We start from the raw sequence: 25,402 nt of genomic DNA, 5'->3' as shown, positions 1-25,402 counted from the left end.
AAGGAAACAATAAACCAAGTTAAAAACTCCATAGAAAGCATAACCAATAGGATAGAACACCTGGAAGACAGAACCTCAGATATTGAAGACAAAATATTTAATCTTGAAAACAAAGTTGACCAAAAAGAAAAGATCTTAAGAAATCATGAACAGAATCTACAAGAACCATGGGATATCATGAAAAGGCCAAATTTAAGAATTATTGAGATTGAGGAAGGCTTAGAGAAACAAACCAAAGGAATGAACAATCTATTCAATGAAATACTATCAGAAAATTTCCCAAATCTGAAGAATGAAATGGAAAACCAAGTACGAGAGGCTTATAGGACTCCAAATATACAAAATTACAACAGACCCACACCAAGGCACATTATAATGAAAATACCTAACATACAAAATAAAGACAGAATTTTAAAGGCCGTGAGAGAAAAGAATTAAATTACATTCGGGGGAAACCAATAAGAATATCAGAAGGGAGCAGGTATAAGAAAAACAGTGGAATGAATTGAACACAACTTTCCTATGTTCATATACGAATACACCACAGTGAATCTTGACATCATGTACATTCAAAAGACTAAGATCCTAATTAGAATAAGACATAGTCCATGTTTGTATAAGTATATCAAAATAGATTCTACTGTCATGTATAAACAAAGAATAAAAATAATAAAGAAAAAGCAAAAAAAGACACCTGAAAATTGAAGATTTTATTATTTGAAAACAAATACTTTCTTTAAACATAAGCCTAGTTTACTGGTTTCTATGACCTTGAAAAGTCTTCTATTATTAAAAGTACATTTGCAAAAATTAATAAATCATTAAATGGGATTTTTGCTATCTAAAACTGAGACTGTCATGCCAAAGTTCTGGTTATTCTAGTTCTTTTTTTTAGTAGTGCATCAGAGTGATACATCATTGTGTGGCTCATTTCAACATATTAATAAACATATATAACATAATCTGTTTCGTTTCAATCCCCAGTACTTTCCATGTCCCTCTGGCTCTTCCCTAATTCTTGTTATGACCTCACTAAAATGTAGATGTCAGATTCCCTCTTACTCCTCAAAGTTTCAGGTTCTTATATTCTTCTTGTTTTGAAATATTTTAAAATTCTCTATTTGTCCATACTCACATACTATAATCAGGTGACAAACACATATAGGCTAGTGGATTTCAAATTACCTTAGAAAATTTTTTAATGTGGTTGAGTATAAAATTTTTATAAAAACTATTTCTTCCTTGAAATATTTGTAAAACTTCTGGAGCTGAATTTTTTGGATTCATAACATAACTGAGTATTAAAATTATTTTACAATGTTAAAAAAATCTAGAATTTTAAAAATTTCATGCCTTTTCTTAAGATAGCAGAAAAAAATTGGCAATGATTATGAAAGCTAGGATTAAATTTCTAGAGAAGTATTATGGAAAAAAATCAAAGTTAGAAGAACTTTTTCACAATAAAACAAAAGAATCAGATGACAAAAGGAACTGGAAGACTACTGTGGATTCTGTAGGGGTTGTGTGTTTTTGTCCCCTCTTTCACATGTATAGACACATAGTTAAGAAACTAACTACAGGTGGTTTCAAGATGGTGGACTAGAGGGTGGCTGCATTTCATGTTGCTCCAGAACTCAGGATTCAAAAGAGGAGATATTGAGAGACTTGGGACCAACTCAAAGCAGCCGGGTGAGTCTCTCCCATTGGGGAGGTGTCCAGGATGGGGCGGTAGTCCCGGAACGCAGGGAACTTTGTGAAGTAGAGTTGCCCAACGAGACACCCCTCCCCCCGCTGGAGCAGTGAACTCGGACAACTGGGAGCATCGTAGAGGAGGCCGCTCAGCACAGTGCGTGGACTTGGAGCAACCACTGGGGCTCCCGGCGGCTGCCCAGAGGAAGAGCTGCATAGCAAGTTGTTTGGACTCAGAGCAACCACTCCTGAACACCAGGGGGCTGCCCGGAGGAGGAGGAGGAGCGCTTGGACTCAAAGTGACTGCACCAGAGCTACAGGCAGTTGCCAGAGGAGGAGCTGCGCGGCGAGCTGTTTGGACTCAGAGTGACCGCTCCTGAACATCGGGGGGGCTTCCCAGAGGAGGAGGAGGAGCGCAGTGGGTCGCTTGGAATCGGAGTCACTACATCAGAGCTCCGGGCGGCTGCTCAGAGGAGGAGGCGAGTGGTGAGTTGTTTGGACTCAAAAAGACCGCTCCTGAACACCAGGGGGGTTGCCTAGAGGAGAAGGAGGAGCACGGTGGGTCGCTTGGTCTCGGAGTGACTGCTCAGGGCTACAGGCGGTTGGCGGGAGGAGGTGTGCAGCGAGTCGCTTGGGCTCAGAGTGACTGCTCCTGAACACCCAGGGGGCTGCCCAGAGGAGGAGGAGGAACGGGGCGGGTCACTTGGACTTGGAGTGACTGCCCAGGGCTACGGGTGGTTGGCGGGAGGAGGAGGCACGCAGTGAGTTGCTTGGACTCCTAGTGACCGCACCAGAACACCAGGAGGCTGTCTGGAGAAAGAGGCGTGAGGCGGGTCACTGGGACTCGGAGCGACTGTATGGGGCTACAGATGGCCGCTCAGAGGAAGGGCCGCATAGCCAGGTGATTAGGTGCAGAGCAGGGTCCCAAGACCTAGGAGGCTTCTTGGTGGAAGAGCTACACAGAGACACGCTTAGGGGCAGAGCAAAAGTTCCAGGACTGTGGGCAGATTCTCTGAGGAGAGGCAGCCTAAGGAGACTCGTCTGCGAAGGGTGAGGCTCCCAGGCCCAGGAGGTAGGTCCAGGCCCCTGGGAACGTTGCAGATGAAGGCAGCCCAGCCCAGGGGGTACTTGTAGGTTGAGGGGAACCTCTAGGAGGGGAACTGACCTGCGAGACCTCCCCACCGGGTGAGTCTTCCCTGCCGGGTGAGTTTTTCCCACAAGGATGGTAAAACCAGAGACACAGGCCCAAACAGGCCTTGCCTCAGCCCGCAGCCAAGTGCCCCTTTGGATGACCATTGGTCAACAAGTGGAGGCACCTCTGGCCACTAGCAGGGAATATATCCCACCTGAAGGCTACCACCCTAGAGAGGCAGCTTCCTTGTGGAGCACCACGCTATCAACTTCCTCCAAGACTTCAGCCTAGTGAAGGCTAAGAGGGGATATACTAGAAATCTTCAGGGACATTATAAGTCAATAGAGGAAATCTGCAATATCTCAGTGGTCCACTGATACCTGAACAATATGAGAAAACAAGGCAAGAAAAGGCCCCAAACAAATCTAGATGTTACATCAATAAAATCCAATGACAGCATGGCAGAAGAAATGACAGAAAAGGAGTTCAGAAGGTACACAATTAAAATGATCAGAGAAGCAAATGATGAGACAAAAGAGCAAATGCAGGCATTGAATGACGAGATGAAAGAGCAAATGCAGGCATTGAATGATTGCACCAATCGACAGTTAATAGAGCAAATACAGGAAGCAAAAGATCATTTCAATAAAGAGTTAGAGATATTAAAAAAAACAAACAGAAATCCTTGAAATGAAGGAAACAATAAACCAAATTAAGAACTCCATAGAAAGCATAACCAATAGAATAGAACACCTGGAAGACAGAACATCAGACATTGAAGATAAAATATTTAACCTTGAAAACAAAGTTGAACAAACAGAGAAGATGGTAAGAAATCATGAACAGAATCTCCAAGAACTATGGGATATCATGAAGAGGTCAAATTTAAGAATTATTGGAATTGAGGAAGGCTTAGAGAAACAGACCAAAGGAATGAACAATCTGTTCAATGAAATACTATCAGAAAATTTCCCAAATCTGAAGAATGAAATGGAAGATCAAGTACAAGAGGCTTATAGGACTCCAAATATACAAAATTACAACAGACCCACACCAAGGCACATTATAATGAAAATGCCCAACATACAAAATAAAGACAGAATTTTAAAGGCTGTGAGAGAAATTACATTCAGGGAGAAATCAATACAGATATCAGCAGATTTTTCAATCCAGACCCTAAAAGCTAGAAGGGCCTGGAACAACATTTTTCAAGCCCTGAAAGAAAATGGATGCCAACCAAGAATCTTATACCCAGCAAAATTTACCTTCAAATTTGACGATGAAATAAAATCCTTCCATGATAAACAAAAGCTAAAAGAATTTACAAAAACAAAGCCAGCATAACAGAACATTCTCAGCAAAATATTCCATGAGGAAGAGAAGCAAATCAGCAAAGGGAGGAATTATCCTAAAGGAACTGTCAAATAAAGGAGGAACCAAGTCATGTCAAAAAAATAAATAAATCAGGAATACACATCATATCTCAATAATAACCCTGAATGTTAATGGCCTGAATTCATCAATCAAAAGACATAGACTGGAAGACTGGATTAAAAAGAAAGATGTAACAATATGTTGCCTGCAAGAGACTAATCTCATAGAAAAAGATACCCACTTAAAGTGAAAGGATGGGGAAAAACATACCATGCACATGGACTCAGCAAAAAAGCTGGAGTATCCATCCTCATTTCAGATAATGTGGACTTCAAGCCAAAGTTAGTCAGAAAGGATAAAGAAGGACATTTCATACTGCTTAAGGGAAGCAAATCAGGAAGACATAACAATCATAAACATCTATGCCCCAAACAGTGGCTCATCCATGTATGTCAAACAAATCCTTCTCAATTTCAGAAATCAAATAGACCATAACAAAATAACACTAGATGATTTTAACACGCCTCTCTCACCACTGGACAGATCTTCCAAACAAAAATTGAACAAAGAAACCACAGATCTCAATAACACAATCAATAATTTAGACTTAACGGACATTTATAGAATATACCATCCAACCAAGAGCGAATACACTTTCTTCTCAGCAGCACGTGGATCCTTCTCTAAAATAGACCATATATTATGCCACAAAGCTAATGTTAGCAAATACAAGAAGGTAGAGACACTACCTTGTATTCTCTCAGATCATAATGGATTGAAGTTAGAAATAAATGAAAAAGTAAAAAACAGAAACTACTCCAACATCTGGAGATTAAATAATATGCTATTATATGATGAATGGATAACAGAAGATTAGGAAGGAGATTAAAAAATCCTTAGAGGTAAATGAGAACAAAGAAACATATCAAAAACTCTGGGACACTATGAACGCAGTACTTAGAGGAAAATTTATTTCATGGAGCGCATTCAATAAAAGAAGTAAAAATCAACAAATAAACGACCTAATACTACAGCGCAAAGCCCTAGAAAAAGAACAGACCAACACCAAAAGTAGTAGAAGACAGGAAATAGTTAAACTCAGAGCTGAAATCAACAAAATTGTAACAAAAGAAACAATACAAAAAACTGACAAAATAAATAGTTGCTTCTTCGAAAAAATAAACAAAATTGATAAACCTTTAGCCACACTAACAAAGAGAAGACGAGAGAAAACCCAAATTACTAAAATTCGGAATGAACAAGGAAATATCACAACAGACATGATTGAAATACAAAACATAATTAGAAGCTATTTTGAAAATCTATACTCCAACAAACAGAAAATTTCGAAGACATCAACAGGTTTCTAGAGACATGTGAATTGTTTAAACTGAACGAGGAGGACATACACAATTTAAATAGACCAATTTAAAGTAATGAAATAGAAGAAGTCATCAAAAGCCTACCAACAAAGAAAAGTCTGGGACCAGACGGGTTCTCAGCCGAGTTCTACAAAACCTTTAAAGAAGAGCTCATTCCAATACTTCTCAAAGTATTCCATAAAATAGAAGATGAGGGAACCCTCCCAAACTCATTCTATGAAGCCAATATCACCCTGATACCTAAACCACACAGAGACACATCGAGGAAGGAAAATTTCAGACCAATATCCTTAATGAACATCGATGCAAAAATTCTCAACAAAATTTTAGCAAATCGCATACAAAAACATATTAAAAAGATAGTGCACCATGATCAAGTGGGTTTCATCCCAGGGATGCAAGGTTGCTTCAACATCAGGAAATCAATAAATGTAATTCACCATATCAATAGACTTAAACTCAAGAATCACATGATTATTTCAACAGATGCAGAAAAAGCATTTGATAAAATACAGCACCTCTTCATGCTCACAACACTAGAAAAAATAGGGATAGTGGGAACATTCCTTAACATTGTAACGGCCATTTATGCTAAGCCCATGGCTAATATCATTCTAAATGGTGAAAAACTGAACGCATTCCCCCTAAAAACTGGAACAAGGCAGGGATGCCCTCTTTCACCACTTCAATATCGTCCTTGAAACTCTAGCCAGAGCAATTAGACAGACCAAAGAAATTAAAGGGATATGAATAGGAAAAGAAGAACTCAAACTATCCCTATTTGCTGATCATATGATTATATACTTAGAGGAACCAGGAAATTCCACCAGAAAACTTTTAGAACTCATAAGTGAATTCAGTAAAGTAGCGGGATATAAGATTAATGCACATAAATCTAATGCATTTTTATACATAAGTGATGAATCTTTGGAAAGAATAATTAGGAAAACTATCCCATTCACAATAGCCTCGAAAAAAATAAAATACTTGGGAATCAATCTCACAAAAGAGGTGAAAGACCTCTACAATGAGAACTACAGAACACTAAAGAAAGAAATTAAAGAAAACCTTAGAAGATGGAAAGATCTCCCATGTTCTTGGACAGGAAGAATTAATATTGTCAAAATGGCCATACTACCAAAAGTGCTATACAGATTCAATGCAATTCCAATTAAAATCCCAATGATGTACCTTACAGAAATAAAGCAAGCAATTATGAAATTCCTCTGGAAGAATAAGAAACCCAGAATAGCTAAAGCAATCCTTAGCAGAAAGAGTGAAGCAGGGGGTATTGCAATACCAGATCTTCAACTCTACTACAAAGCAATAGTAACAAAAACGGCATGGTATTGGTATCAAAATAGACAGGTAGATCAATGGTACAGAATAGAGGACACAGACACAAACCGAAATAAGTACAATTTTCTCATACTAGACAAAGGTGCCAAAAATATGCAATGGAGAAAAGATAGCCTCTTCAACAAATGGTGCTGGGAGAATTGGAAATCCATATGCAACAGAATGAAACTAAACCCATATCTCTCACCATGCACGAAACTAAACTCAAAATGGATTAAGGACCTCGGAATCAGACCAGAGACCCTGCAAGATTATAGAAGAAAAAGTAGGTCCAGATCTTCAACATGTCGGCTTAGGACCAGACTTTCTCAACAGGACTCCCATAGCACAAGAAATAAAAGCAAGAATCAACTACTAGGATAGATTCAAATTAAAAAGCTTTCTCTCAGCAAAGGAAACTATCAACAATGGGTGAAAGAGCCTACAGAGTGGGAGAAAATCTTTGCCACTCATACTTCAGATAGAGCACTAATCTCCAGAATCTATAAAGAACTCAAAAAACTCTACACCAAGAATGCAAATAATCCAATCGACAAATGGGCTTAGGAAATGAACAGACACTTCACAGAAGATCTACAAGCAATCAACAAACATGAAAAAAAAAAAACATATGGAAAAATGTTTAACATCTCTAGTAATAAGAGAAATGCAAATCAAAACCACCCTAAGATTCTACCTCACCCCAATTAGAATGTCGATTATCAAGAATACAAGCAACAACGGGTGTTGGTGAGGATGTGGGGAGAAAGGTACACTCATACATTGCTGGTGGGGCTGCAAATTGGTGCAGCCACTCTGGAAAGCAGTGTGGAGATTCCTTAGAACACTTGGAATGGAGCCACCATTTGACCCAGCTATCCTACTCCTTGGCCTATACCCAAAGGACTTAAAATCAGTATACTACAGAGATACAGCCACATCAATGTTCACAGCTGCTCAATTCACAATAGCCAGATTGTGGAACCAACCTAGATGTCCTTCAATTGATGAATGGATAAGGAAACGGTGGTATATATATACAATGGAATATTACTCAGCCATAATGAATGATAAAATTATGGCATTTATAGGCAAATGGATGAAACTGGAGAATATCATGCTAAGTGAGATAAGCCAATCTCAAAAAACCAAAGGACAAGTGATATCACTAATAAGTGGATGATGACACATAATGGGGGGTGGGAGGGGTTAATGTTAGGGTTAGAGTTAGGGTTAGGGAGGGGGGCAAGAATGGAGGAAGGAAGGACTGTATGGAGGGGAAAAGAGGAGTGGGAGGGGTTGGGGGGGAGGGAAAAACAACAGAATGAATCAAACAACATTACCCTATGTAAATTTATGATTACACAAATGGTATGCCTTTACGCCATGTACAAATAGAGAAACAAAATGTATCCCATTTGTTTACAATAAAAAAAAAAAAGTAACTACATGTGCAACCAGTCACTGACTGTTAGAACTTGCCTGTCCAAACCTACATACAGTCTGTATTCATCAACATAGTAAATTCAATTTGAAGATGTAGGAAGACACCATACAGATCTAAGCTCACTCTACCGAGTTTCCCTACATATGAAATTGACAGTTTATTCTAATGTGGACTAAATCACATCACATATAAACTATTTTATATAGTTTATATTTTGCAAAGGTCTCAGAAACTGGAAAAATAAAAATGTATAATTAATAGGTCCCTTCAAACTCCAAAAGGGATATAAAGTAAATCAATGGAAAGTGATTGGAAATAAACTATATGGGGAATGAACTGACATGCCAGACACAGTAGTTTTAAATTTCTTGAAACATTCAACAACCTAATGCTGGCCCCTAATTCAGCAGAAAACTAACACTGGAGGAGGGGAGATTTCTAATTAAGGAGTCAATGTCTTCAACAGATAACACAGCATCATCCAAATTTTTATATCTTTTTTGTCTTTTCGGTACATTGTATTTTCTAAGGAATTTGTTCATTTCACATAAGCTGTCAACTGCACTGACATATTTCTTAGATCTCTAGTAATGCTCCCTTTTTATCCTTATATTAATTTGAACTTTTTCTTTCTTTAGTAGGGGTTTATCAATTTTATTAATCTTCTCAAAGAAACAACTTTCACCTTTGTTGCTTCTCTCTAATATGTCTACTTTATTATTTTCTTCCTTCCAGTTTATTTGAATTTAATTTGATCTTCTTTATTTAGCTTTTTGAAATGGAAGATTAGATCACTGCAGCATTTAAAAGCTCCAAATTTCAATGTACTATATTAACTATGTCTCAAAGATTTGCTACTGACTCAGTACAAAATGTTTGTTAATTTGTGTTACAAGTAGTTACTCATGAATTGTTTAAAAGTGTGTTGCTTATTTCTAAGCAAATTGGGAATTTTCCAGTTATCTGTTATTCATTTCTAGTTTAATTCCACTATGGAACATATACCATATGATTTCAACCCTTTGAAATTTATTAAGACTTGCTTTTTGGCCCAGCATGTGTTGTTTTATTTTGGTAAAAATTCCACATCCACCTGAAAAATGAGAATTATGCAGCTATTGGGAGTAATGTTCTATAAACAGCAATGGTTCAAGTAGGTTAACAGTATTATTTAACTATTCTACAACCATACCAATTTTTAAAAATTTGCTTATATTAAACATGGTTGAAATAAGGTTGGTAAATTTTGTTAAACTGATGATGAATTTGTCCATTTCTCTTTTTTGTTGTCTATTTTGGCTTTTTATATTTTGAAGCTAAGTTACTAAGAACAAACATATTTAGGATTTTGTTTTCCTATTGGACTGACAGTTTTATCATTACAAAATCTACTCTTATTTCTCATAATACGTCTTGTCTTAAAGGCTACACTGTCTGATATTAACATAACAGATTCTTTTAGTGTTTGCACAGTATACCTTTTCTTGTCTTTCCATATCCTGTAATATACGTCTTATATAAACTACATACAGCTGGTCTTTGACTCTAGTCTGAGAACGTGTTTATAAATTGGCGCTTAGCCTATTTACATGTAATTAATCACTGATATTTACCCTGTTATTGGCTTTCTATTCATCTTAACTGTTCTCTTATTTTAATTCCTTTTTAAGTTAAACAACTTACTGCATTTTTTTCTTGTTACTTTAAAAACATTTTGTAATTTTTAAGCTACTATCTGACAGATTTCAAATAAACTTCTTTGACTTATTGACCACTTCAGGAACAAGATAAAATTATCACTTTAGCCATTTGTATTTATCTGCCTTTTGTTCTGTTCTAATAGATTTTCTTTTATACTCCAAATAAAATACTTATTATTATTACTTAAGGCAATCAGCAATTTTTACATTTACTTACATATTTATGCTTTCTGATACCTTCATTTTCCTCCAAGGTTCTACTATTCCACATGGGATCATTTTTCTTCAGCCTAGATTCCTGTACTATGGCCCTCCTTGTGACAGTCTCCTGCCTGCTGTCTAAAAACATATTTATTTGCCTTCATTAAAAAAATACTTTGAGTACAGAGTTTCAAGTTGGCATTATTTAAAATACATATTTAAAATGTAGGATCTCATATAATCATTTCAACAAACTATTTATTTCAATAAATAGTTAGTTATCAGTCTTAGTGTAGCTCCTTTGAAAGCAGTGTTTCCTTTGGTTGTTGTAAGATTGTCTTTTTTCTATCTGGTTTTCACAAGTTTCATTATGCTGAAAGCTGTGAAACCTAGAAGTGGTGTTCTTCATCCTAATCTTGCGTGAGGTTCACTTAATTTCTTGAATGTCTAACAATATCTTTCATCACTTTGGAAAATCTTTGGTCAGGATCATTTCAAATATTACTTTTGCTTCATTCTCTTATACTAAGACTCAAATGACTACATGCAATTATATATCCTATACTTTAGGAGAGAACAGGTTAGGTGAAATGACTCAATCCATTATGTTTATTTTACTATTTTGTTATTTCTATCAGTTTTAGATGTGCACTTTAGCTCGCATGTATTTCTAATGACTCATCCTTGAGTTTGCTAGTTTATTTAATTTTTATTGCTCACTTTGCTACTAAACCCGAATTAAATCTTACTTCCAAATACTGTACATTTCAGGACCACACTGTCCACTTATTTTCTTTTTATAGATCTCAACTCTCTGTTGAAATCCTTCATCTTTGCTTCTATTTCATTAATCCCTTTATTTTCTTTGACATGTTCATAACAATTAAAAAATCTGTTTGGTAAAGCTAATAGATTTTGGTAATCCATCTATTTCATTGCTAAATCTGCTTCTGTTGTCTCCTCTTTGGACACATTTTCCCATAACTTTTCACATCACATAATTTATCTTTTTAAAAATCAATCAACTGTGTGTAACTGACAGCTAAAGACCAATGTGCTGCATAAAGACATATTGATCAATAACAGACTACATTTATGATGGTGATCCCATAAGATTATAATGGAGCTGAAAAATTCCTACTATTTGGTGACATCATAGCTGTCATAATGTCATAGTATAATGCATCACGTTTTTATTGTGACACTAGTGCAAGTACTGCTTCTATGTAAAATATTTTAATAATAATTTTTAAATAATTTTGAAAAGCTAACTATAAGACAGCTTTTCTTCTAGAAGTCATAATTATCACAGGAAATGAGTGTTACTGCCCCTGATGACCTTTCAGTGGGATAAGACACAGAGCACAGAACGGTAAGATTGATGAGCCTCGCCCAATATAGGCCAGGGTTAATGGGGATTTATGTATTTTTTTTAAGATGTGGTAATTTTAAAAATTTTATTCTGATTAACATGTATTCATTATACTTATTAATGGGATTCAGTGTGATATTTCATAGACACATATAACCGGCAGTGATCAAATCCAGGCTCCCTTTAAGCACCCTCTTGCCACCTCCCCAACCTTTAGTAATCATTATTCTACATTCAAATTATCCTTTTTAAAAAAAATTTCTGAGAGAGAATATGCAGTACTTGTTTTCCTGTGTCTGACTTATTTAACATAATGTCTTCCAGTTCTATCCATTTTTCTGCAAATGACAGGATCACATTCTTTTTACATCTGAAAAATATATGTGTGTGTGTGTGTGTGTATCACATTTTCTTCATCCATCCATTCATCTGTTGATGGACACCTTGCCTGATACCTGTGAATAAACACGGGTATGCAGATATCTCTTTGGTATACTAATTTCATTTCCTTTGGATATATACCCAGAGGTGGGATAGCTGGATCATATGACATATCTTTTTTTACTTTTTTGAGGAACCTCTATACTGTTCTTCATAATGGTTGTACTAATGTACACTGCCACCAATAGTGTATTAGAGTTCCTTTTTTTCCACATCCTTACTGGCATTTGCTTTTCCTTTTTTTTTTTTTTTTTTTGATATCTGCATTCTAACTAGTGTGAGATATCTCACTATAGTTTTGAAATGGATGTGCCTGATGGCTAATAATATTAAGCATTTTTCATGTATTTGTTGGTCATTTATATTTCTTCTCTTGAAAAGTGTTTATTCAGATCATTTGCCATTTTTTAAATTAGACTTTCTGTTGTTAAGTTCTGGAGTTCCTTGTATATTTTGGGTACTAATCCTTTGTCAGATCACTATTTGGCAAATATTTTATTCCATTCTATAGATTGTCTCTTCACTCTACTGATTGTCCCCTTTGCTTTGTGTCTAAGTTTTTTAGTTTCATGTTAATCCCTATTTTTGCTTGTTGTTTCTGTGATTTGGGGGTCATATCCAAAACATCACTGCTTATCCCAAGGTCTTGAAATGTTTTCCCTATATTTTCTTTTAGTAGTTTCATAATTTCAGGTTTTAAATTTAGATCTTCAATTTATTTTTAATTGATTGTTGTAGGGGGGCAGAGATCAGATTTCACTCTTCTGTGCGTGGATATTTTCAGCATCACTTATTGACGAGGCTGTCCCTTTTCCAATGTATGTTTTAGGAGCCTCTGTTAAGAATTACTTGGCTGTAGTTGTATGGGTATATTTCTGAGATTTCTATTGTTCTATTGTTCTATGTGCCTGGTTTTATTTTGTGTGTTACAAATATAGGACTGAGGTTTATATTATTTTATAAGCATTGGACCCCAGTGAGGTCCAATGCTTCCCTCTATGAGACAAGCAGGGTAAGGGGCTGATGAATTCAACCAGTCTACCTCTAATATAAAATATCTCAAAGCTAAGAATGATTGTGCATTGCAGTTGAACTTTACTCCCATCCCAGGGAGTCTGTCTCCTATGCCCCACAAGACCGCACTTGAACATTCTAGCCTCCTAAATTCCCCAAGACTCAGCAAAAATTCCTTGGGGAAAACTAGCTGTGTGTTTGATGACTCTCTAAGTTCCAGTCACACTGCTAGACTTGTGATCATCAAAACTCTAACACTTGATGGATGGGGTGGGAGACATGGGTGGGGAGGAAAAAAATAACAGAACGAATCAAACACCATTACCCTATGTAAATGTATGGTTACACAAATGGTATGCCTTTACTTCATGTACAAACAGAGAAACAAGATGTACCCCATTTGTTTATAATAAAAAAAAAAACTCAACAGTTTTTCTTTCCTTTTAGTAGAGTCAAACTTTCATAGTAAGCTTGACTCTCCAACAGTACTTACACTGAGCAGAGTCCTCAAGAAAAAGATGATTGTTACAGCTTCAGTTGTATGGAGTTATCCTTTTCTGAAATCTCACTTTGTCTATTTCTCCTTGCTTTCATGCTGTCTGCATTAACAATATGATTGTGGTCTATTTAAAGACTGACAAAAATACTACGCTGTTTTCCCACTGAGAAGTAGACATATATGTCCCTCTCCTTTCTTGAATCTGGGTGACCTCTGTTCCTCTTTGACCATTACACACACACACACACACACACACACACACACACACACACACCTACATAATGGATATGACATGATAACAGTTTCTGGACCTACGCCTTAAGATACTGACAGCTTTAACTTCTCATACACTGAAATACCCTGAAAGTATGAACTGCCATTGAAAGGGGTGAACTAACTAGACATGTTGAAAAAGATTTTTGGTTTCATCAAATTTTTTCTATCATCCATTTTACAATTTGCCTTTTTATTGATTTCTATTTTTTTTTTCCTACTTACTTTGGGTTTGTTTTACTTTTATTTCTTCCAGCTTAAGATGAAAGCTTAGAACATTTATTTTAGATCTCTCCTTTTTTATTGTCAGTCATAGATTTTCCTCTAAACACCACTTCAACTATACTCCTAAATGTGTTTACATTTCCATTCAGTTCACACATATTTTCTAATTTTTCTCTGATTTTTCCCTTACCCATGGTTTATTTTACATTAAGTTGTTTAATTATCAAACATTTGAGGGAGAGTTCTAGATATTCACTAACTCAATTTAGTTATGGTGAGAGCACATACTCTATATAATCTCAATCCTTTAAAATCTATTGAAACTTGTCTTATAATCTAGCTAGCTTACCTACTTTGATAAATATTCCACATGTATTTGAAAAGGATATATATTCTGCTGTTACTGAGGGCAGTGTTCTATTCATCCAATTAGTTAAAAATATTGTTACAAATATCATTTTTTACTGATATTCTGCCTATTCACTCTATCAATTGCTGAGTTACAAGTACTGAAATATTTAACTATAATGATAGATTTAGCAATTTCTCCTTCATGTTCTGTCAGCTTTTTTTTTTTTCAAATATTTTAAAGCTGTTATTGGGTTCACAGATATTTAGGAGCATGTCTTTTTGATTAACTGATTCTTCTATCATTATGAAATATCTCTCTATTGCTAGTAATGCTCCCTTCTAAATCCCACTTTGTTGGGTGTTAATACAGCTTACTGCTGTTTCCTTAATGAATAATGTATGCAAGGTATATATTTTTCTATTCTTTCACTTGTAACCTATATGCTTATATTTGAAGAGGATTTCATACAGAATATACATGTTTTTTCACTTTCCATTGTTTCAGATACCTGAGTTTAACTGTGGTCTCAAAATATCAAACAAAAAATTCCAGAGATAAAAAATTCATAACTTTTAAATAGTACACTGTTCTAAGTAGCAAGATGAAATCTCTTGCAATCCCACTCCATCCCACCTGGGATGTGGATCATTTCTTTTTTACTCTATCTATGCTACATATGCTACCTGCTCCATAGCCTCTTAGTAGCTGTCTTGGTTATCAGCTCAACTGTCCTGGTAGTGCAGTGTTTGTGTTTAACCATTATTTTATTTAATGACCCCAAAGTGTATGAGTAATGATGCTGGCAATTTTATTATATTATATTTTTATAACAGTCTATTTTATTACTAATTATTGTTATTTATCTCTTACTAGGCCTAATTTATAGATAAAAGTTTATTACAGGTATACATGTATAGAAAAAAAAAGTATATACAGGATCAGTACTATCTGCTATTTTAAGTATCTCTATGGTTATGAAGGGATTACTGTTAAGTCTTACTAAAATATTCAGCCTCATAATCACTGTCTTTAGAGTATTTAGATCATTTAAACAATAGAATTATTATATGGTTAGGTTTGAATTAACCATCTTGTCATTTTTTTTTTAATGTGTCCCAAGCTCTTCCTGTTTCTATTTTCCTTTTTCCTTGCCATAATTGGAACTGGATATTTTTTAGCATTTTATCTCCATTACCAGCTTACTTAATATATTTGTATATTTTATAGTTTCATGGGTTGCTTCAGTGTTTAAAATATACATCTTTAATATCACAATGCTTCAAATAATATTATATCTTCTCACACCCAACATAAGGACTTTGTAACAGAATTTATCTATTTTTTCTTTTCTGTCCTTTGTTCTACTGTCATCGGATCTAATTCCTGGAGAACTGTCATACTAGAGAAGCTATTGATGGGTACTGTAGTTGACAAACCCAGGTTAAAACTACTAGCCTTTGGGTGTTCCCTGTCAAGGTGCCAGGAATGTGATTACAAGTGTCTTGGATTCTCTAAACCTCATTCAGCCCATCCTCCAGCTGACTACCACCAAATGAATTCAGTTGATGCTGTATGAAGAACCAATACCAGATAACTCTGCCACTCTCCCTGACCCAAAAAATGTGAAGTACAATAAAATGATTGCTATTTTAAGTGTATGTTTTTAGGTAATTACTATATAGGTACATTCTATAATTAAATCTTAAAACATGCAGCACTGGGTTTGGGATTATAAGTAGAAGGGCCTTAAAAGACTGCTGGGGAATGCCTGAATGACATTAGTGAAAATATTAAAGGAGGTTGAAGAAAGGACAAATTCATATACAGCAGTAGTAACACTGTTCCTTGCATAAAATAAAAAAAGATAAAATATACCTAATAAAATAGTAGATTTAGCTCTGGAGATTTCTAGGCAAAAGGTTAAAAGTATTGGTCTCTTTTAGCCACATGTAAATTATATATGGAGAAAGATAATAAAGAACTTTCATTTTTAAGCAGAATTCAGAGAAACTTCGGAAGAGCTAGGATTTACTCTTTTCAAAAAATGTTCTTACAAAAATAAGTTTCTTATTCCCATCTCACAAGACAGAAAAGTAAGAAATAGTCTCAGGGCTACCTAGCTATTATTAAGGCTCGGAGTCCACCAGAAAAGTATGGTTTCTTCAGGGTAAAAAGCTCTACAGTATGGCAATAAAACACTGTTAAGACTGCAAAATGTTTTAAAATGGTATGCAGCTCATTTCTAAGAATCTAAGATTCTCAAGATTCTCTCTTGTAGACAAATGAACGCTAACAATTTAGATGTTGTGATTTCGGGACCTTTGAAAAGACAGAATATCTACGAATCTTATGAGTACTGTTTTCGAATACTTGACTCTCAGTATGAAATAGAAAAAAAGCCTAATTTCAAAAATAAATATGGTATGCAAAATAACAACCAAAACAAACAAAAAAACCCAAAACAAATAACCCAATTCAAAAAATGGTCAGGGCTGGAGAGATAGCTCAGTTGGTAGAGTGCTTGCCTTGCAAGCACAAGGCCCTGGTACCCCACACCGCTGAAAAAAAAAAAGGTCAAAAAACACTGAAGAGACACTTCATAGAAGAAGAAATGTGAACGGTCAATAAATATATGAAAAATGCTGACCATCACTAGCAATTAGAGAAATGCAAATTAAAACTACACAGATTCCATCTCACTCCAGGCAGAATGACAATTATCAAGAATACAAATAACAATAAATGGGGGGGATTCAAGATGGCGGACTAGAGGGTGGCTGCGTTTCGTGTTGCTCCAGGACTCAGGACTCAAGAAGAGGAGATATAGAGAGACTTAGGACCAACTCAAAGCAGCCGGGTGAGTGCCTCCCACTGGGCAGGCGTCCCGGACGGGGCAGGAGTCCCGGATGGGGCGGTAGCCCCGAAAGCAGGGATCTTTGCGAAGTAGAACTGCTGGCGAAGCGCCCCTCCCCCCGCCGGAGCAGTGATGCAGACAGCTGGGAGCATTGGAGAGGTGGCTGTTCACCACAGCGTTTGGACTCGGCGCAACCCACCCGGGCTCTGGGAGGCTGCCCAAAGGAATAGGTGCTTGGTGAGCTGTTTGGACTGAAAGCGACCACCCCTGAACACAGGGGGCTGCCCAGAGGAGAAGGAGAAATACGGGCTCGGCATGTCGCTTGGAATTGGAGCAGCTGCGCCAGGGCTCCGGGCGGCTATCCGGAGGAGCAGCGTGGACTCAGGACACAAGAAGAGGAGATACTGAGAGACTTGGGACCAACTCAAAGCAGCCGGGTGAGTGTTTCCCACTGGGCAGGCGACCAGGAAGGGGCGGTAGCCCCGAAAGCAGGGAACTTTCTGAAGTAGAGCTGCCGGCGAGATGCCCCTCCCCCCGCCAGAGCAGTGATCGCAGACAACTGGGAGCATTGGAGAGGTGGCTGTTCACCACAGCGCTTGGACTCGGCGCAACCCACCCGGGCTCTGGGAGGCTGCCCAAAGGAGAAGGTGCTCGGTGAGCTGTTTGGACTGAAAGCGACCATCCCTGAACACAGGGGGCTGCCCAGAGGAGAAGGAGAAATACGGGCTCGGCACGTCGCTTGGAATTGGAGCAGCTGCGCCAGGGCTCTGGGCGGCTATCCGGTGGAACAGCGTGGTGAGTGGTTTGGTCCCAGAGCATCCGCTCCTGAACACAGGGGGGTTGTCTGTAGAAGGAGGAGGAGCGCGGCGGGGTGCTTGGACTCGAAGTGACTGCACCAGGGCTACGGGTGGCAGTCGGGACAAGAAGATGCACAGTGAGTTCTTGGGACTCGTGACGCACCAGATCTCTGGGTGACTGCCTGGTGGAGAAAGAGGTGCGTGGTGGGTCACTTGGACTTAGATCGACCGCACAGAACAACAGGTGGCTGCCAGAGGAAAAGGCGTGTGGCGGGTCACTGGGACTCGGAGCGATTGTAAGGGGCTCCAGGTGGCTGCTCAGAGGAGGGGCCGCATAGCCAGGCGAAAAGTGCAGAGCAGGGTCCTAGACAGCTTCTTGGTGGAAGAGCCCCACAGACAAACTGAGGGGCGGAGCGAAGGCTCCAGGACTGCAGGCAGCTTCTCTGAGGAGAGGCAGCCTAAGGAGATTCGTTTGCAAAGGGTGAGGCTTCCAGGCCCAGGAGGTAGGTCCGGGTCCCTGGGAACATTGCAGAAGAAGGCTGCCCAGCCCAGGCGGTAGTTGTGAATTGAACGGAACCTCTGGGAGGAAAACCGATCAGCGAGACCTCCCCACCGGGTGACTCCTCCCTGTCGGGTGAGGTTCTCCCAAAAGGACTGTAAAATCAGAGACACAGGCCCAAACTGGTCTTGCATCAGCCCACATCCTACTTCCCTTTTGGATGACCATTCATCAGCAAGTGAAGGTACCTCTGCCCACTAGCAGGGAATATACCCCACCGGAAGGCCACCACCCCTAGGGAGTCAGCTCCCTTGTGGAGCACTGCATTATCAACTTCCTCCAAGACTTCAGGCTACTGAAGACTAAGAGGGGATATAATAGAAATTTTCAGGGATATTATAAGACAATAGAGGAAATCTGCAATATCACAGCGGTCAACTGATACCTGAACAATATGAGAAAACAAGGAAAGAAAATGCTGCAAACAAATCTAGATGTTACATCAATGAAACCCAGCGACAGCATGGCAGAAGAAATGACAGAAAGGGAGTTCAGAATGTACATAATTAAAATGCTCAGGGAAGCAAATGACGAGATGCAAGAGCAAATGCAGGCACTGAATGATCGCACCAATCGACAGTTAAAAGAGCAAATACAGGAAGCAAAAGATCACTTCAATAAAGAGTTAGAGATATTGAAAAAAAAACAAACAGAAATCCTTGAAATGAAGGAAACAATAAACCAAATTAAGAACTCCATAGAAAGCATAACCAATAGAATAGAACACCTGGAAGACAGAACATCAGACATTGAAGATAAAATATTTAACCTTGAAAACAAAGTTGAACAAACAGAGAAGATGGTAAGAAATCATGAACAGAATCTCCAAGAACTATGGGATATCATGAAGAGGCCAAATTTGAGAATTATTGGAATTGAGGAAGGCTTAGAGAAACAGACCAAAGGAATGAACAATCTATTCAATGAAATACTATCAGAAAATTTCCCAAATCTGAAGAATGAAATGGAAGATCAAGTACAAGAGGCTTATAGGACTCCAAATATACAAAATTACAACAGACCCACACCAAGGCACATTATAATGAAAATGCCCAACATACAAAATAAAGACAGAATTTTAAAGGCCGCAAGAGAGAGGAATCAAATTACATTCAGGGGGAAACCAATACGGATATCAGCAGACTTTTGAATCTAGACCCTAAAAGCTAGAAGGGCCTGGAACAACATTTTTCAAGCCCTGAAAGAAAATGGATGCCAACCAAGAATCTTATACCCAGCAAAACTTACCTTCAAATTTGATGATGAAATAAAATCCTTCCATGATAAACAAAAGCTAAAAGAATTTACAAAAAGAAAGCCAGCATTACAGAACATTCTCAGCAAAATATTCCACGAGGAAGAGATGAAAAACAAAGAAACAAATCAGCAATGGGAGGAACTATCCTAAAGGAATTGTCAAATAAAGGAAGAACCAAGTCGTCTCAAAATAAATAAATAAATAAATAAATAAATAAATAAATAAATAAATAAATAAATAAATAAATAAAATGAACCAAATGACCGGGAATACTAATCATATCTCAATAATAACCCTGAATATTAATGGCCTGAACTCATCAATCAAAAGACATAGACTGGCAGATTGGATCAAAAAGAAAGATCCAACAATATGTTGCCTGCAAGAGACTCACCTCGTAGAAAGAGATACCCATAGACTAAAGGTGAAAGGATGGGGAAAAACATACCATGCACATGGACTCAGCAAAAAAGCTGGGGTATCCATCCTCATTTCAGATAATGTGGACTTCAAGTCAAACCTAGTCAGAAGGGATAAAGAAGGACATTACATACTGCTTAAGGGAAGCATAAATCAGCAAGACATAACTATCATAAACATCTATGCCCCAAACAGTGGCTCATTCATGTATGTCAAACAAATCCTTCTCAATTTCAGAAACCAAATAGACCATAACACAATAATACTAGATGATTTTAACACGCCTCTCTCACCACTGGACAGATCTTCCAGACAAAAATTGAACAAAGAAACCATAGATCTCAATAACACAATCAATAATTTAGACTTAACGGACATTTATAGAATATACCATCCAACCAAGAGCGAATACACTTTCTTCTCAGCAGCACATGGATCCTTCTCTAAAATAGACCATATATTATGCCACAAAGCTAATGTAAGCAAATACAAGAAGATAGAGACACTACCTTGTATTCTATCAGATCATAATGGTTTGAAGTTAGAAATAAATGAAAGAGTAAAAAACAGAAGCTACTCCAACACCTGGAGATTAAACAATATGATGAATGGATAACAGAAGATATTAGGAAGGAAATTAAAAAATTCCTAGAGGTAAATGAGAACAAAGAAACATCATATCAAAATCTTTGGGACACTATGAAAGCCGTACTTAGAGGGAAATTTATTTCATGGAGCGCATTCAATAAAAGAAGTAAAAATCAACAAATAAACAACCTAACACTTCAGCTCAAAGCCCTAGAAAAAGAAGAACAGACCAACACCAAAAGTAGTAGAAGACAGGAAATAGTTAAACTCAGAGCTGAAATCAACGAAATCGAAACAAAGGAAACTATACAAAAAATTGACAAAATAAATAGTTGGTTCTTTGAAAAAATAAACAAAATTGATAAACCCTTAGCCACTCTAACAAAGAGAAGACGAGAGAAAACCCAAATCACCAAAATTCGGAATGAACAAGGAAATATCACAACAGACACGATTGAAATACAAAACATAATTAGAAGCTATTTTGAAAATCTATATTCTAACCAAATAGAAAATTTCGAAGACATCAACAGGTTTCTAGAGACATATGAATTGCCTAAATTGAATGAGGAGGACATACACAATTTAAATAGAACAATTTCAAGTAAGGAAGTAGAAGAGGTCATCAAAAGCCTACCAACAAAGAAAAGTCCAGGACCAGATGGGTTCTCAGCCGAGTTCTACAAAATCTTTAAAGAAGAGCTCACTCCAATACTTCTCAAAGTATTCCATGAAATAGAAGAGGAGGGTACCCTCCCAAACTCATTCTATGAAACCAATATTACCCTGATACCCAAGGCAGACAGAGACAAATCGAGGAAAGAAAATTTCAGACCGATATCATTAATGAACATTGACGCAAAAATTCTCAATAAAATTTTAGCAAATCGCATACAAAAATATATTAAAAAGATAGTGCACCACGATCAAGTGGGTTTTATCCCAGGGATGCAAGGTTGGTTCAACATCCGGAAATCAATAAATGTAATTCACCATATCAATAGACTTAAAGTCAAGAATCACATGATTATTTCAATAGATGCAGAAAAAGCATTTGATAAAATACAACACCCCTTCATGCTCAAAACACTAGAAAAAATAGGGATAGTGGGAACATTCCTTAACATTGTAAAGGCCATCTATGCTAAGCCCATGGCTAATACCATTCTAAACGGTGAAAAACTGAAAGCATTCCCCCTAAAAACTGGAACAAGACAGGGATGCCCTCTTTCACCACTCCTATTCAATATCGTTCTTGAGACTCTAGCCAGAGCAATTAGACAGACCAAGGAAATTAAAGGAATACGAATAGGAAGAGAAGAACTCAAACTATCCCTATTTGCTGATCATATGATTATATACTTAGAGGAACCAGGAAATTCCACCAGAAAACTGTTAGAACTCATAAGTGAATTCAGTAAAGTGGCAGGTTACAAGATCAATGCTCATAAATCCAATGCATTTTTATACATAAGTGAGGAATCCTCAGAAAGAGAAATTATGAAAACTACCCCATTCACCATAGCATCGAAAAAAATAAATACTTGGGAATCAATCTCACAAAAGAGGTAAAAGACCTCTACAATGAGAACTACAGAACACTAAAGAAAGAAATCGAAGAAAACCTTAGAAGATGGAAAGATCTCCCATGTTCTTGGATAGGCCGAATTAATATTGTCAAAATGGCCATACTACCAAAAGTGCTATACAGATTCAATGCAATCCCAATTAAAATCCCAATGACGTACCTTACAGAAATAGAGCAAGCAATCATGAAATTCATCTGGAAGAATAAGAAACCTAGAATAGCTAAAGCAATCCTTCGCAGGAAAAATGAAGCAGGGGGTATCGCAATACACGAACTTCAACTTTATTACAAAGCAATAGTAACAAAGACGGCATGGTACTGGTACCAAAATAGACAGGTAGATCAATGGTACAGAATAGAGGACATGGACACAAACCCAAATAAATACAACTTTCTAATACTAGACAAAGGCGCCAAAAATATGCAATGGAGAAAAGATAGCCTCTTCAACAAATGGTGCTGGGAGAATTGGAAATCCATATGCAACAGAATGAAACTAAACCCATATCTTTCACCCTGCACAAAACTCAACTCAAAATGGATTAAGGACCTTGGAATCAGACCAGAGACCCTGCAGATTATAGAAGAAAAAGTAGGTCCCGATCTTCAACATGTCGAGCTAGGACCAGACTTCCTTAACAGGACTCCCATAGCACAAGAAATAAAAGCAAGAATCAATAACTGGGATAGATTCAAACTAAAAAGCTTTCTCTCAGCAAAGGAAACTATCAGTAATGTGAAGAAAGAGCCTACAGAGTGGGAGAATATCTTTGCCAATCATACTTCAGATAGAGCACTAATCTCCAGAATCTATAAAGAACTCAAAAAACTCTACTCCAAGAATTCAAATAATCCAGTCGACAAATGGGCTAAGGAAATGAACAGACACTTCACAGAAGAAGATGTACAAGCAATCAATAAACCTATGAAAAAATGTTCAACATCTCTAGTAATAAGAGAAATGCAAATCAAAACCACCCTAAGATTCCATCTCACCCCAATTAGAATGGCGATTATCAAAAATACAAGCAACAGGTGTTGGCGAGGATGTGGGGAGAAAGGTACACTCATACATTGCTGGTGGGGCTGCAAATTGGTGCAGCCACTCTGGAAAGCAGTGTGGAGATTCCTTAGAAAACTTGGAATGGACCCTCCATTTGACCCAGCTATCCCACTCCTTGGCCTATACCCAAAGGACTTAAAATCAGCATACTACAGAGATACAGCCACATCAATGTTCATAGCTGCTCAATTCACAATAGCCAGACTATGGAACCAACCTAGATGCCCTTCAATTGATGAGTGGATAAAGAAACTGTGGTATATATATACAATGGAATATTACTCAGCCATAAAGAGTGACAAAATTATGGCATTTGCAGGCAAATGGATGAAATTGGAGAATATCATGCTAAGTGAGATAAGCCAATCTCAAAAAGCCAAAGGACGAATGATATCGCTAATAAGTGGAGGATGACACATAAAGGGGGGGAGGGAAGGGTTAATGTTAGGGTTAGAGTTAGGGTTAGGGAGGGGGGCAAGTATGGAGGAAGAAAGTACTGTATGGAGGGTAAAGAGGGGTGGGAGGGGTGGGGGGAAGGGAAAAAATAACAGAATGAATCAAACAACATTACTGTATGTGGATTTATGATTACACAAATGGTATGCCTTTACGCCATGTACAAACAGAGAAACAACATGTATCCCATTTGTTTACAATAAAAAAAAATTAAACTTAATAAAAAAAATAACAATAAATGTTGGTGAGGATGTGGGGAAAAGGTACACTCATACATTGCTGGTGGGACTGCAAATTGGTGCAAGCACTCTGGAAAGCACTATGGAGATCCCTCAAAAAACTAGGAATGGAATCAAATGCGTTCCTATAGATCAGTGATGAATCACTGAAAGAGAATTAGGAAAACTATCCCATTCACAATAGCCTCAAAAAAATAAAATAAAATACTTGAGAATCAATCTAACAAAAGAGATAAATGATCTCTACAATGAAAACTACAGAACCCTAAAGAAAGAAATTGAAGAAGACCTTAGAAAATGGAAAGTCTTCCCATGCTCTTGAATAGACAGAATTAACATTGTCAAAACGGTCAGAAATAAAAGCACTATACAGATTTAATGCAATTCCTATTAAAAATCCCAATGACATGCTTTATAGAATTAGAAAAAAGAGAGAGAGAGAGAGAGAGAGAGAGACCCAGAATAGCCAAAGCAATAGCCATAGCAAGAAGAGTGAAGCAGGAGGCATCACAACACCTGACCTTATACGACAGAGCCACAGTAACAAAAACAGCATGGTATTGGCACCAAAACAGACATATAGACCAATGATACATAATAGAAGTCACAGACAAAAACACACATAAATACAGTTTCTCATACTAGACAAAGGCATCAAAAACATACGTTGGCGAAAAGATAGCTTTTTCAACAAATGGTGTTGGGAAAACTGGAAATCCATATGCAGAAAAATGAAATTAAACCTCTCTCACCCTGCACAAAACTCAACTCAAAGTGAATCAAAGACTTAGGCACTAGAACAGAGACCCTGCGCCTAATAGAAGAAAAAGTAGGTCCAAAACTTCACCATGCCACTGAGGAACTGACTTCCTTAATAAGTTTTCTAAAGTGCAAGTAGTACAATCAAGAATCAATAAATGGGATGGATTCAAATGAAAAAGTTTCTTCTTAGCAAAGGAAACAATAATGTGAAGACAGATCCTACAGAATGGGAGAAAATCTTTACCACATGCACCTCAAATAAAGCATTAATCTCCAGGATACATAAGAACTCAAAAAACTTAACAACTAACTATCTATCTATCTATCTATCTATCTATCTATCTATCTATCTATCTATCTATCTATCTATCTATGTGTG

The 25,402-nt window shown here is 37.4% G+C and overlaps 1 protein-coding gene across 25 annotated transcripts in view; it reads right to left on the bottom strand.

The window, feature by feature from the left end:
* The window catches only part of ZNF438 (zinc finger protein 438), a 203,281-nt gene that overhangs the window by 114,519 nt on the left and 63,360 nt on the right, over window positions 1-25,402 (bottom strand). For 8 of the 25 annotated variants that reach the window (XM_079105815.1, XM_079105813.1, XM_079105830.1 and 5 more), the window contains one exon: window positions 10,280-10,401. The exons of the other annotated variants lie outside the window; for them this stretch is intronic. The gene's annotated coding sequence lies outside the window, so the exon portion shown is untranslated. The remainder of the gene's footprint in view (window positions 1-10,279; window positions 10,402-25,402) is intronic. 25 annotated transcript variants of the gene reach the window in all.

The sequence above is a fragment of the Sciurus vulgaris genome, assembly GCF_902686455.1.
Source record: "Sciurus vulgaris genome assembly, chromosome: 12".
In the NCBI taxonomy this organism is placed as follows: domain Eukaryota; kingdom Metazoa; phylum Chordata; class Mammalia; order Rodentia; family Sciuridae; genus Sciurus; species Sciurus vulgaris.
The sequence above is the reverse complement of the archived record's forward strand: the minus strand, read 5'-3'. Positions and strand labels throughout refer to the sequence as shown.